Source organism: Lactuca serriola, chromosome 8 (assembly GCF_051521515.1).
Source record: "Lactuca serriola cultivar US96UC23 chromosome 8, Lser_US96UC23_V15, whole genome shotgun sequence".
NCBI lineage: Eukaryota > Viridiplantae > Streptophyta > Magnoliopsida > Asterales > Asteraceae > Lactuca > Lactuca serriola.
The window spans coordinates 94,678,399-94,694,565 of record NC_136415.1 but is presented as its reverse complement, the minus strand read 5'-3'; the positions used below and the strand labels follow the sequence as shown (position 1 = coordinate 94,694,565).

The 16,167-nt window shown below is 32.2% G+C and overlaps 1 long non-coding RNA gene across 3 annotated transcripts; it reads right to left on the bottom strand.

Moving 5' to 3' along the window:
* Nucleotides 1-438: 438 nt before the first annotated feature.
* Nucleotides 439-15,875, bottom strand: LOC145067940 (uncharacterized). 3 transcript variants are annotated; one of them, XR_013688907.1, is made up of 5 exons: nt 14,387-15,875; nt 13,875-14,033; nt 3,097-6,786; nt 2,922-3,029; nt 439-892 (listed from the first exon to the last, which is right to left on the bottom strand). It is a non-coding gene; the product is annotated as an uncharacterized LOC145067940 (long non-coding RNA). The 3 variants fall into 3 exon arrangements; XR_013688906.1 differs by having other exon boundaries at nt 3,109-6,786; nt 14,387-15,872; XR_013688905.1 differs by lacking the exon at nt 3,097-6,786 and having other exon boundaries at nt 14,387-15,782.
* Nucleotides 15,876-16,167: the final 292 nt, after the last annotated feature.

The following is a 16,167-nucleotide window of genomic DNA, read 5'->3' as shown; positions in this document are numbered from 1 at the left end:
ATATAATACAAATAATTGAGGTTATATTATTTCCTGTAGACAAAAACTACCAACTGAAAATACATGAATTCGAATCTGTATATGGTATCAAGTCTCATTCCATAGCTAAAAGGTCATGTGAGTAAACTGACAGATAGACAGATTGCTTTTTGGTAACATATGGGATCATGTCATCTAGGGAAGGTCTTTTGCTACCATAGTTTTGTTTATTCATGATCAAATTAACCTCAAAACCATATAAATATATTATAATTCTTCAGCTTTTCTTGGGTATTTACATAGTTTACCTTCACATTCATGTTTGACTGATTGAACAATTGTGTTTTGAGAAGTACAATTCAGTGACCAACATTTATTTTTAGTAGATTCTGCATTTTAAAGTTTTATTAATTAGCCTCACATATCAAAAATGCAATCTTCTTTATAATGCCATACATATAATTGTAAATTTTGAAGGCAATGAATAAAGAATCCAATGAGATTACATGATTCACAAGATTAGGGTATAACCCTACTTCAAATAGTCTTTGATCTTGAAGCCCATTGGTTACATAATAAAATAGTCCCAATATCATATACAGAATTTTTAGTATCCACTCAGTATATGTAATCTAATTGAGCTTGTAAATATAAAGGAAGCCCTATATATATGCTTTTAACATAAATGGTACTAGAAAATTGCTGATTTGCCACTTGGAAAAAAATTGTCTTTCAAAAACCTAACATAATCTTTCTCACTCGACAAAATTTCAGCAAACCATTTTTATATCAACCAGATTATTTCTTGTTTGGATCTAGTCGTATACCGGCATACTTGTAAATTAACCCACTTTGTTTCCATGAATCCCTTGTAACTTGTTTCTTCGTTCTCCCCTTCATGTACTGCATGTCCCTGTTTTGGCGATTTTTGTTAGTGGGTCAATAGCCTTTTAAACATAATGCTGTTGCTTTTTAAACATAATGCTATTAAAAAAATATCTCACTTATACTTTGTATCCATATTTGAGTGGATGACACATAATACTTCCTACACATTCACCGAGCATTATTACTCCAAAATTAGGAATATGAAACAAGAAAAACAAGTAAAAGCACATAGTACATGCAAGAACAAAGAATTTTGTTACAAAAAAAAAAAAGATTAAATTTATTTGGATAAGCAAAATCTAAGTCATTGTGTTCACAGATTCCAAATTGCCAACCAGTGATGTTAGTAACTCAAGGAATTTAATAATGGGTTTGATTAATAAAGGTAAAAGGTTTCTTCTCATGATAAGAGAAATGACTGCATAAAAGAACTAAGACGTAAACAGCATCTAATGTATAAGAGTTTTGGGAACACCCAAAGGAGTGAAGCTTTTCCACTATGCCTACTGATGATTGTAATTCATTAGACACTAGACAAGAACAAGATTCGAGCATTGTACACTCCAAAAGAACAAGATTATGAACAATCATATGTACATGTACAATTTAATATAACACAAGATTCTAAACATACACTATATATAATATATATGGTCTAAAAATACATGTTCTTGTAAACTGAAATTAATTATACTTTACATACTAAACTGAGCGCCTTATGTTTTTGCTTAATACACACTTAGGCGATCAATCACTAGAACCTAATCAATGTTATAGCCAACCAATGTAATCAATGTATAGCCAACCAATGTAATCAATGTTAAACAAAAACCTAAACTTGGGACTTCGCATGATAGTTTTATGTATAGCCAACCAATGTAATCAATGTTAAAATAATCAATGATTAAAACCTAATCATTTTGATTTGTGATTGCAAGTACCAATATATAACCAATTTAGGCATATACGTACTCAAACACCAATAAAGATATCATCCAATAGAATTGTCTTTCAAATGCATATTGTACTTAATTAACTAAAATTAAGATGAAGGACAACTATATTCTCAAGTACAATTTCAAATCTTGTTTGTCTTTTTCATACAAATTTTTTTACAACTTATAGGCCATGAATCATAGTGAGGTTTGGCATATGGAAAGTGGGGTAGACCTGGTGTGCTTATCAAATTATATACTGTCCAACTTTGATAACTATCAATTGTATGCAGCACTAACATGAATGCTTAATCAAAATAATCTAATAACATGTGATTTGACTCTTTATTCCCATGGTATAGAGCATGTAAACTATCAGATAAACTATCATAATCAATTATGCCATCTAATTAATATTGCATACAAGCAAGCAAGAACCCGTGTAGCAAAAAATATGTATCTATGAACGACTAAATTATAAGATACCAGCATTTTAAAGTAGACATCTTTAATTTTAGTTAACTAATGACGATTTTAATGACCCTAATACACTTAGTTGATTCAATTTTCTTGCTATCTCATTTTCGTTAACTTACTCGTTCTATCATAACTTCATAACCCTAATTTGGAGCATCCATTAAATTAGAACAAATGTTCCAAATTAGGGTTATGATAGAATGACTCAACCAGCATGCTAACGAAAATGAGATAGCATCGTAGTAGGAGCATTGAATCAACTAAGTGCATTAATTAGGGTCATTAAAATCGTCATTAGTTAAAAAAATTAGAGATGTCTACTTTTTAAGTACAATTTTCTCCAACTCAAACCAAACCTAATTAGTGACTATCGAGGAGTAATTTATATAGTCTAGGCTCTCGAACAAATATAGAGCAATCATCATTGTAATATACCAAGTGTTCAATGAGCTTGATATACAGGCAGCTATATTGTAAGAAGGAATTTTAACAAAATTATACTCCCTTTTTAAAGAATTTTGTTATTAAAACCTAAAAGTATCATAAGGAGATATTTGAGAAATAGGTCACGGTAAAGTACAAAGTAAAATATATTTGATAAACCCCAAATAAAGTACTTAAAGAAAACAGGTACATACTAACCTGAAACTCTTTCTTTGATCTGATACCTGAGATATATGAAAAGAACGACTTCTTACATACTATCGTACTTGAAAATCAAACCCATATCACTGATATGATCTCTTGTACCTACAAAAAGTTACACTTCATATATACGGAAAACACCCTGATGACGAACAAACCATATCATGCTTACACATTATTTCACCTTTTCTCAGAAAAATACTAAAAATGTGATATCCCATCAGATCCAGAAGAGGAATAGAATCTAAATCGATAAGAACGACTTTAGGTGCAAAAAATCAACTACTCAGAAGATTTATGCCAAAAATCTAGAAGAAGGCGGAAGAAAATGGGGGATATCCGAGAGAACTGGTCAACTGGAGAAGAAAACCCTAAAAGGCTAAAAATAAAATTTTAAAATTTTTGGGGAACGGAAAAAAGTAGCGGTTAACACCATCTTTCAATCCATCTCGATTTTTTCCTATTAAAAAATTGAGTAAATTGTGTTTAATCTTCAACTCTATTTTATTTTCTATCCCATTTTTTACCCAAAAAAATATATTATTAAAATATTTAATTTTTATAACTTATATATATTGTCAAATACACCATTCTACTAATTAAACTCTATATTTATGATTAATTAATATAAATTAGTATATAACATGATATTATAAATATTAAATATTGCATTTAAATTATATTTCATAAATAAAATAAACTAGAAATGTATAAAATAAAAATGAGAGGGATTAAAATTGGCAACCAAACTCCACCTCTATTTTTGGAGATATGAATAGTATTCCCTCATATATGGGGAAATACTATTCATATCTCTAAAAATGGAGGTAAAAATGGGGTAGGGTTGGAAAAGAATGGAGAATAAATAGGAAAAGAAATGAAGTTTTGAGGTGGGTTGGAGATGCCCTAAGAGGTGATGAGGTAGTACTTTACATGATTTCAAGAAAATCTTATTTCCTCCTCTCCAACAAAACATACATACGTCTACAAAGAACTCCGAACTCGAATATATATTATTATAATGTACAAAAATGAATAAAAAGGAATAAAATATAAAAACAAATAAACAAAAATAACATGATGCCGTTCATATTCATTTTAACAGAACTGTTATTGTATTTTATGAATATCTTAGGTTTCATCGTAAGATTTGGTATATCTCATTGTTCATTATTAATAGCCACTTAACTATTATGGGATTTTGAACAATGCATTTTGGATAAGGTTCATTCTTTCCTCGTCCAGTGTCTCAGTTCTTGTCAATGGATCCCTTACCAAGGAGTTTTCATGGAAAAAGGTGTGAGACAAGGAGATCCTCTCTCCCCGTGTCTTTACATCATCGTTGCTGAGGGTATGAAAGTGGTTTTAGATGAGGCTACTGACAATGGTATTTTGAGGGGATTGCTATGTTTAATTTTGGACCTACTATATCCCTTTTCCAATATGCCGATGATGCAATCTTCTTGGGAAAATGGTCTAGGAATAATGCTAAAAACCTAAAAAGAATCCTCGCCTGTTTCCATTTAGCATCTGGCCTAAAAGTCAACTTACATAAAGCAAGTTATTGAGTGTTGGTGTCCCATCTAGGGAGGTCTCTTCATGACGAGGTGGTACAAGTGTCTTGTAGTTGACCTTCCGTTCTCTTACCTCGGCTTGCCGATGGGTGGAAACCCGAGTAAAGTTAGCATGTGGATCCCGCTTGTGGACAAACTTAACAAAAAACTTTCAATATGGAAAACTAGAACTCTCTCCATTGGTGGTCGGTTGACGTTTGTTAGGTCCGTTCTTGGTAGCCTTGGTTCCTACCTTTTCTCCATTTATAAAGTTCCCAAAAACGTTATTGTAAAACTTGAAAGTATCCGTAACGCGTTCCTTTGGAGAAATACTTCAGGTAACAAGGGTATCACTTGGATTGCATGGGGGAAAACGATAAACTCCAAAGATCTTGGTGGTTTGGGAATTGGAAGCTTAAGAGCTTTCAACCCTGCACTTCTTTCGAAATGACGGTGGAGGTTTAGAGGCAACATGAATTTGATCTGGAAAAACATAATCACTACTATATATGGGATTCATGGTTGTCTGGGCGTGTCAATTTCTCGCTCTAATAGGAAACAGTTTAGAGAAGAATTAGCAAAGTCAACATCGATTTAGAACAATACAAGTTAGATTAAATAATCTTTTTTATAGGAATGTTGGCACATGGATACTATTATCACAAATGATTGGGGATGGAGTCTTAATGGAGGAAGGGAGTATACGGTCTCTACTCTGAGAAAGGAAATTGACATTCAACTACTTGAGAGTACGAACTTGCCAACCATTTGGTCCAAGGTGGTTCCAGGGAAAATAAATATCTTCATATGGCGGGTGAGACTTGGCAAATTGTCCACAAGATTAAATCTTGCATGGAGAGGAGTAAACATTCCTAACACCTTCTATCCTTTATGCAATGCTTTCGAAGAGAACGAGATTCACATATTTAAGAATTGTTCCAAGACATCGGAGATTCAAGGGCATATACAGACTTGGTGGAAAGATTTTCCTGCCTCAATGAACTCCTTAGAATACTTGTTGGGGGTAAACTCTACTCTAAAAGTGGGAAATAGGTCTTTAGACACCTTAGAAGCGATATCAAGAACATTCTTATGGACTATATGGAAATATAGAAACGACGTGATCTTCAACACCAATATTAAGGTCAAAAGTCCGTTAGCTTTAGCCTATGATGTCAAGGCTTTAGCCTTTTTATGGATTAAGAGTAGAGCGAAATAGAGTAGGAACTTGATTTGGAACTCTTGGGTTGAAAATCCCTTGTATTGTACCATGTAATTCCAACTTTTTGTTGTTTTTCATTGAAGTCTAGCTGTTAAGATATATATATATATATATATATATATATATATATATATATATATATATAATCTTAAAACCTTATTCTCATTTAGGCTTCATAAAGCCCAACACTTGTTTTTGAAATGGAGGCCTCTTCACATCTCATCTCTGCATTAACTGTTTGTGTTATTGTGAAATTGCCATTCAATGATCTCTACGTTGATATATCTATGTTTCTTAATGACCTCTAAATTAATTGTTCACTCTCGTCTCTACATTAATTGTTTCTGTTATTGTGTTATTGTGAAATTGCTACTCAGTGATCTTTACTGTTGACTAGAGTCTTATATATGTTCTAATTACAAATTAAACATCTAAGGTATATATATACACATTTTTGTTATTTTTAATAGCTTCCCATTTTTTTGTGAGTATAAATGTTATAAACCGAAACGCCTCATAATTTATTTACCACAAAAAAGAGCTAGACACAACAGAATCGAATATATAACTCAAGAGTCTTTTAAAAAACTCCAAGGTCTTGACATGATACTCATTGCCTTGAAAAACTAGTCCAATTCCTGAAGGTTATAAACAGTAAATGGTGATTCGGTGACAAAATGTTAATTAAGTGGGCGAAACACCTAGTATAAGTAAATACACTCTTACACACAAAATTCTATATAACTATCAGCATTTTTACACAGATTCAACATTACATTCAATGATACTGTGTTGAGTTTCAAATGAGCAGGCCAACAAACCAAAGTGTCAAAAATCACAGGTATTGTTAGAAAAAGAGGTTAGCCAAACATAAATTGAACTATGATTAGTACTACATGATCACATAATTGATAAATCAAAGACATATAAGCCCATGGGACATACAAGTTTTGGGTAAACATGTATCACTTGAGCATTATATAATATGCTTCATTTACCTGATTACGATGGCCATTGTCTAGCCTACCCTATGCACAAACGACATTCATCCAGCAAGCATAATTACTCCAAAAATAGGACTATGGAACTAGAGAAAACAAGTAAAAAAGGACCATGAATTATGTTACAAACTAAGATAAATTTTATTCAGAGGAGCAAAATCTGATGCTACAACCAAACCTAACTACATTTTAGTTGCTTCTTAGCTGATGTTATGCGAGAAACATTACTGGATACTTTTAGTGACAGTGTATGGGAAGTTAAGGTTAAGCTAATACTGAAAAGCTCAATTTTGTTCATTCTATATAACTAGGCAGGCTAAAAGTCATTATATGGACAATTTCAAATTGTGCAACCCAGTAATTTTTATGTAAGATTGAAGTAGTAAAAGAAACTTTTGGTAAAGGCTTTCATTTCATGATAAGATAAAGCTATGAGAGAACAAAGAGTAAAAATCTGCAAGAGGAAAGCAAAGATAAAAGTAATTAATGAAGATGTTCCAGCCCAGAGACCAACATTTATACAGAGCAAAAGGGATTATAATTGAATAAATATGGAAATTTTTTATAAGCACATCTGTGAAACTGAAAAAGCATTGGCAAGTGCTAGCATGAACCAAGAAGAAGGATGATGGTGGAAAGGTGTCTATACATTGGAATGTACATGTATATTTGCATCCACATGTGCAATAAATTAACATAAACACAGCCACAATTATTTATGCTTTATTGACTATTATGATAAATAACAAAGACAACATCGATCAGATGGAGTTTTAACCTTTTGAAGAAGCAGATAGTTCATGTTGTTTTAAAGTATGTAAATGTAGTAGATGTTGTAATTTGGAACTGAAATAGCTTTGGCTAGTGGCATAATCCAAGAAGGATGACGGTGTAAAGGTGTCTATACATTGGAATGTACATGTATATTTGCATTCACACGTACAATAGACACAAACACAAGTACTTATGCTTTATCGACTTTACAACAAATAAACAAGACAATATGGGTCAGATGGATTTTAACCTTTTATAGAAGCAGATCATGTTGCTTCAAAGTATGCAAACGTAGTAGATGTTGTAATTTGGAATAATTACCCAATAGTAATCCACATTCCATTAGACTTCAAAATAAATACAACAAGGGTACGAGCCATGGGTCGGGCTATTCACAACCTAACTAAGGCCATATATATATATATATATATATATATATATATATATATATATATATATATATATATATATATATATATATATATATTACCCTACATTTTGAAGATGGGATATTGGCTAAAAATTGAACATTAAAACTGGACCGAAAATCCATAATGAGTCAAGAGAGGACTTTGGTAAAGATGTCAGCATCCTACAATGATTGGTTGAACATCCTACAATGATTGGTTGAACAAGAAGAACATGAAGTGGCTAATTTGTCACGAACAAAGTAAATATCAATCTCATTCACTGATGCTAAAGAAAATTTTCAAAGAGATAACCATCACTTAGATGTTTTTTGTTTTTTGTCTACAGATCTTTTTGGAGTTCTTCTAGCCTAAAAAACACATATCTTTGTTTTTTTTTTTTAACTTAGATTTATTCTAACTTTATCTATGATAAACAATTTGAAAAAAAATAAGTTACAATAATTAAAGAAAAAAAGTTTGAAGACACAATTATGACTTTTGTGATAAATTTATAAATAAAGATTTAATTACAATAATGGTTGTTGGAGTTGTTTATATAGATATGAAAAAAATCTTAATATTATCTTAATTATATTTTTTATGTCAAATTTTATAAAACATTATTTAATGCAATATCATTCATTTTATGGGAAAAATATTTATGCTCAGTTGTTAATTGATTTGTTTGAAAAAGTAAAATGAAAATTTTTATTTAAGATCAAAGTTTATTTCCATTCATTTTATGTGTTAAATTCTTTTATCCATAATTATAATGTTTATGTATAACTTTGCAACAAAAGTTTGTTGGTTTTTATCAAATATATACATTAAATCGTATAATTTTATTTTCACTTTTTATATAATAACACATAAAAATTTATCTACATTTGTTAATTATCCCTAATTACAATGTTTAGGTATAACTTTGCAACCAAAATTTGTTGGTTTTATGAAATATATATGTTGATTCATACAATTTTATTCACTTTTTATACAATAATTAATAAAAGTTTATCTACATTTGTTAATTATCTATAATAAAGTCATAAAGTTATTGAAAACTCTTTTAAGTTTTTTTTTTTTTTAAATCAGTTTAATTAGATTTTAGTTTATTGTAGTAGTCTGAAGATGTTAGAAATATTAGACAACAAACAGACTTCTTCTTTCAGACTGCAGACGTTTGGTCCACCTCATCTACTACAAACGTCTGCATATGTAGTCCGCGGACTGTATACATTTTACCTCAGAAAAAACAAACAACACCTTACATTGTCACATTGCACAATGGTGGTTTAGCAACCAAATATAGTGATCATGAAGAAGATTTTGAGGCCAACATGTCTAAGCAACAACATTGGCAACTCATGATACTCAACATGTCTAAACAACAACATTGGCAACTCATGATACTCAACTTCCAAGCTAAAAAATAATAAATAATAATAGAAAAAACAAAAAGGAAGGTAGAAGTAAAGTGACGCATGGAAGGGCATCCCCAAGCACCATAAGAGTAGGCTATTAGACTAATAGTCCGGGAGGAAGAATTTTAAGGACCAACATCCAAAGTGTGTCGCGTAGGTAAAGACAAATCCGCTTAAGAGCTCTAAAGTGAGGTTCCCACATATCATGCATATAGATACAAATCTGTTAAATAACATATCGAAGATCTAACCTGGTAAAAGTTTGATTATGGAGGGTCTCAACAATACTGCGATTCAAAGTGAGATCTAAAGGGACATCAAGTGCCAAGTTTAACCTTTGTGTCAAATAAGAGCAAGATTTCAATTATCCATATGAGCTAGATCCATAGATGCATTTAATACCCTTGATCTAGCTCATATGGATAATTAAAATCATACTCTTACTTGACATTATAACAAGAACATAATATGATTAGAACAAATTGTAGAGTGTATAAATCCATATGAAGTGGTTTAATGGCTTGAGATCGGTTATAGCAAATTGAATGCTTAGAGACCGGGTAATATAATGAAGCGTTGTTGTTGAATAGATAGTAAAGAAGATATCATCCACATAAAGGAGATAGGAAACTGATGGTCCATGATGACAGATAAATAGAGATGATATACATCATAATGTTCAAACCCAAGATGATTTGAGTAGTGAACAATTCAATCAAACTACGCATAATGGGTTTGCTTAAACCCATAAAGAGATTTGCAAAGAAGGTACACAAATTCAAGCTACATTGCATCCAGAAACCTAGGCATGGGGGCTTGCTTAAGACCATAGAGAAATTTGCAAAGAAGGTACACATATTCAAGCTACATTGCATCCACAAAGCTAGGTGGTTGATGCATATGCACAATCTCACCTCATGAAAAAATAACAAAATAAATAAAATAATTCTCAACGTCCACGTAGTGAATCGACTAATTGCAAAAGAACAAGACTAACAACATTGTGAATGGTGGCCGGTTGTGAAACCTAGCTAAAAGTCTCATAACAAAAAATGTCCGTTCTTGACTCTTCCTACTAGTAATCAAACATGCCTTGTAGCAATCAAAAGAACCATTGTCACCAAGTTTCTTTCTGAAAATCCAAATAGCCTCGATAATGTTGACATATGAAGGCCAAGAAACAAGTATCCAAGTACCATTAGTAATAAGAGAAGTGTATTCATCAATCCAGAATTTTCATCAATTATGATCATCAAGAGCATGCAAGTGACCAAAGGGCCTTTGGCCTAGCAGTACCAAGGAGTTAGAAAGGCGTCCCTCCCTTAAGGGGTTGAGGGTTCAAGTCCTGTTGTGGACAATGAAATAGTTTAGTAGTAGATTTAGTGGGTACGTGTGTTAGCAGTTAAAAAAAAAAAAGAGCTTGCAAGTGGCATTGAGGAGTTGAAGAGGGGTCTTGTATGTAAGGGTTGAGGCGTCGCATTGTATGAAGTTTTAAATACCAAGTTTTAATTGGGTAAGCATTGGGTTGAGGCGTCGCGTTATCTCTAAATATCTGGGCAGTTAATTGCGTCGAGATCTCACCGAGATCTCGGTGGGATAGCGTTTGGCAGGGGTATGTAAAATTGCGGTTACAAATAGCGGTCATAAATAGCGGTTCCGAGATTCTCGGCGATATAGGGCGCAACTTCACCGCGATTTCAAAACCGAGATCTCCTTTTTATCCCGCTATTCACGTTATTGGACTTTTTTGCTGATTTTTTTAAAAAAATTTCTTTTTTCATGTGGATCAGCCCAATATCTGTAATATTCTTAGCCTAATGTCATTTATTTTCCCAATATCATTTATTTTCGGTACTTCCCTCTATACTATCGACGACTTCTATTGCTGTACATTTGACAATTTGATATTTGGACTTTTTTAATTTGGTTATCTGGTTTTACATTTTATCTCTTTGTTCTTATATATATATATATATATATATATATATATATATATATATATATATATATATATATATATATATAACTGCTATCTCACCGATATCCCACCGCAAGAACCGCTATTTTAAATCACGCCAAGTGACCGTTATAAGATTTTAGACCGCGATAAGTGCATAGCTAAATATATTTATGAGGTTGTCCAAAATCGAAATTGTAGACATTCCCTTCTTCAAAATCATCATCAATGGGACTTTCAAGGCGACCAAGATATTCAAAGCTCATGCAATGAGTTTCAAAAAGCTACTAACATGCATCATAATTAAGCTATTAAGACCAAAGGTTGATGGGATGAAGACTTTGATATTGGTTATTCTAACTGCTTTTTAGGGGATGACGTCCATGTAAAGCAATTAGGGCCAAAAAAATGAGAGATGTGTGGCTTAAGCAAGGGATAGGAGAGAGGTTAAGAAAATGATGACTCTAATACCATGTAATTTGGAATAATCATTCAAAATTGATATACATTCCAGGAAGAAAGATAAGAGTCAAGGATTAAGCAATGGATATAAGAGAGGTTAAGCTAACGATCGCTTAAATACCATGTAAATTTGGCATAATTATCCAATTTTTATACAACTTCAATTAATCTTTAGACTAAAGACAACATGGGCATGGGCAATGGGTAGGGCTATACAAAACCCAAGTAAGGTCTAAGTGTACATAAATATATACATTAATATATGTGGGATAGATAAGATGCATAGAATTACAAATCCCCTGGTGTATTATGAAGGATGTTTAAATTTGCATAGTAAGAATGATTATCTTAGTATTGTAACTTCAAGTGTTCATATAATTTTTAGGCAACCTACTTCTGCTTATCAAATGGTAGTGTTGCATACCATTATTTTACTCTTATATACATGTGTGTGTATGTGTGTATGTGTGTGTGTGTGTGTATATATATATATATATATATATATATATATATATATATATATATATATAATCCTCAAATAATCAAGATTTGTCAAACATTTTAAACTATTTAGATAACTATTACAAGTTGAATTAAGAGAAGCAATATAAACAATATATATTGAACCAAATATTAATTCTTATTATTCTTAGTTGATTATCTACTTCTTACTATTCAAAAGCGCATCCAAACATCACCAAGTGTTTAGAAAGATAAGTGGGGAAGAATGGAACAATAAGATGGTATGTCATTCAGAAAAGTAAATTTCATTAAACTAATATAACTATCAACATTTTAGTTCTCACATGATCATAAAGAATATGTTGCTTACACATGTATCAAGCAACATCTAGAAGTGAACTTATGCTCACATGTGAAGAACTTTTAGAACATTGTGGAAAAGCAATAAAAGATTATCTGAAATATTTTCATTGGGTTGATATCAAGATTTATGTTTAAGCCAAACCTAAACTAGAACTTCTCTATGTTATTTTATATAAAGCCAACATAAATTCAATGTACTCAACAATTCAAAACCATAATAATTTCTCCAAAACACTAGTAGCTAATTATTTGTGATTGCAAGTCACAATAATTAGTTTAAGTGTGTATCTAACACCCTTAAACATTAGATAATATGGTTGCTTAGATAAGTGTTTTGTTATTTCCATGAACTACAATTCTGAACCTAGGTGTAATTAAGATGTAATCCTTAGAAAATATATGTGTTTTAATGGATAATGTAGATACTTTTCTAATTAAAAGATGAATGGCCACACCTATATTCTCGAGGACCATCTCACTCGTTTTCTAGAATTTACAAACCTGAATGCAAAATGCATGTTCTCAATCAGATTTTTATAACAGCAAACATTGCATTGGAACCAATAGCAAGCAGCTAGCTAGTGCAAAGAAAACAACAAATTACATGTTATCAACAGCTTCAATTAGGTTCTTAGGCCAATTTGTCCAAAACATTCGACCTATGATTCCTATTGGAAAACCAACAAAAAGAATATAAATTTTATTGCATATTCTTGATCAGATATGATCATATGATTTTTATTGTCCCTACAAAGAAGACACAACTACCAAGATGTGCTAATCAGATAACATTAAGTCCCATGTGACAACTATTGATTATGTGCAACACTAACACATCTGCTAAACAAAAAATAACCAAATAGCATGTGATTCGTCTCTTTATTCCTAAACTTTATTGCCAGCAGTAGTAGCATAACTAGACAAGTGAGTAGTAAGAGAATTTGTGAGTTTCCTAGTTTCTTGAACTTGTAATAATATTCATATAGAAATATATGCCATTCTAATTAAAGCACAAACATGTATTCATCAACAACTCACCTAGCAGACAATTTGTATCTATGGATGACTTGATTATAGAATTCATGATCCATGACTAGCAAGATACTAACCAACACAAACTTTCTACACAAATCAATCAGCATAGTAACACACGAAGTGGTTAAAAAGCATTAACCGATATTATGATAGGCACCAATATGTGTAAACTAAAGTGTTGCTAAAACCTAATAACACTCCAGGGAGATGGTTAAGAAAAAGTAGAAAGTTGAATATATTTTATGAACCCCAAATAAACTGCTTAAGAAAACATGTACAAACTATCTAACCTGAAAAAATTTCTTTGATTTGATGCCTCTCTGAGAAGGCAAAGACTTCACTATATCTGCTTACATACTATCATGTTACCTGAAAATCAAAACCCACATCGAATATATGTACATATAACACAGTGATCTCTCGCTATCTGTGTATTTCAGTGCGTGTGCCTACAAAAAATTACGAAAAAAAAAAACCCTGATGAGAGGTGCCTAACCACATCATGCTTACATAATTAATATTTCACCTTTTCTCAAAAATATACTATATAAAAGTGAAATCCATCAGATCCGTAGGAGAAATAGGATCTAAAATCGATAATAATGAGATTAAGGGAGAAAAAATCAAATACTCAGCCATGATTTATGCAAAAAATTAGAAGAACGCATAAGAAAGTATGGGGATAGGAGGAGGAAACCCTAAAATGGAAAATTTAAATTTTTTTGGGGAAAGGGAAAGAAAACGGTTAAAGTGTACTTAAGACAATAACAATAATGATTAATAAGGAATGACGAGGAAGTACCTTGCTAATGATTTAAATAAAATCTCATTTCGTCCTCTCCTTCAACAAAAAGTACAGGTTTGTAGCACTCCAACTCCCAGGTCGGATAAATATTATTATAATGTAAATCAGTAAGAAAGAACAACAGTTAGAAACAAATTATATAAATAACCAATCAATCATAAATAGTATAAATTTAGCAATAGGAAAAGAACCTGCGGATGGGTATGATCCGATCCATTTTGTACCTATTGTTCTTGATCTTATAGATCTTGCCATTCTGAAACTATTTAATGTTGCAAGAAGCCAAGAAAAAGATATTTTGTAGAGAAAGAGGGATAAGAACAATATTAAAGAATGTGGAGGTGTAGGTGTGGTGTAACTATAGTCATCAGAAAGTTGCAGCTTTTTTCAAGTATTTTTGATAGATAGATATATATCCCAGTAGCCAGGTGTCCATCTTTTCTGCACCTTCTACAGTTTTCCATGCTTTCCCAGTCCCCATTAACATGAAAAAATACATAAAATAAGCAAAACCCATATGATACATTCTGTAACATAAACAACACATAGAACAGAAGACATGTGGAAGGAGAAAGAAGTAAAGGGAGGCTGACAGCAAGAGAAGTGAGCACACGCATAAGTCCAATATAGTCTCTCTATACAATTGCCTCTGCGTGTGCTCACTCTCTTCTGTCAGATTTCAACCAAACTCCATCTTTTCTCCTCACTTGTTAGCAGCAAGAACACGATAATCATGAAATAAAGTAAACAACTTTTGCAAAATCATTTCTTGATCGAAACACAATTAGTTACAGACTCCTTAGCTATTGTATCTTTCAATCATGGTTGAGTTAATTGTGTTATACATGGAATATAGAAAGATAAACCCAGACACGAAAATCTTCCATTTTATAGAAGAAAGATGACGAATCTGCTTTGTGGTTGCGTTCTTAACTCCACCCCACCCCACCCCCACCACACCACCGCCATGTTTATGTTCTCCACTAGTTGCTTGTCGTTTATGCCCGTATCATGATTAATCAAAGATATCATGTGGTGGGGGAGCAAGATTAACGAATGAAACATCATCTTGATTTGTTTTCGATTTTAACTCAAGATTTACCTAAACAGATGCTTAGAAAAGAGATTGGGAACAAGGGATTGGTGTTGTCGAGAGGGTATTGGTAGAATTAGGGTAGAATGACAACGTGGAAGAACGTGATTGGGTCGGGAGGATGGCGGAGGAAATGGGATCAAACTGAGTACACCACAGTAACTGTAGGCCATACATGTGGTGGGTCCCGGGTCCCGGCATCTGTGCTGTCGCCGGGAAGTTGGACTTTGAAGCATTGCTAAATATTCCATCAATCGAGGAAGACCGCATTTTGGGCTACACCCCATCCATTGATATTCTGTGGGGAAAATACATTCGCACCCCATAATCCATACTACTAATTTATTATTCGAACAGCCGCTCGGCTCATATATCTTGGCCGATGAACGACGGGGAAATCGGAAAGAAGACCAGGAGCGTAGATGGCGTGGCATTTTAAATGGATGCATTCATAATTAAATAACTGATTTAAGAATTAAATAAATAGCTAAATAGCAAAAAATATATCGAGTAAAAGTAAACCATGGAGTATCAAAGATGTTAATAAAGAGACTCACTATTTAAGTTTGGGTAGCTAGGGGTTTGTATTTAATATTTTTTAATTATAACAGTTTATGTTTTAGATGATTATATTGTATATCTGTAAAAATTATAATTTCATATGTATGGTTAAAAGGTTTTTTTG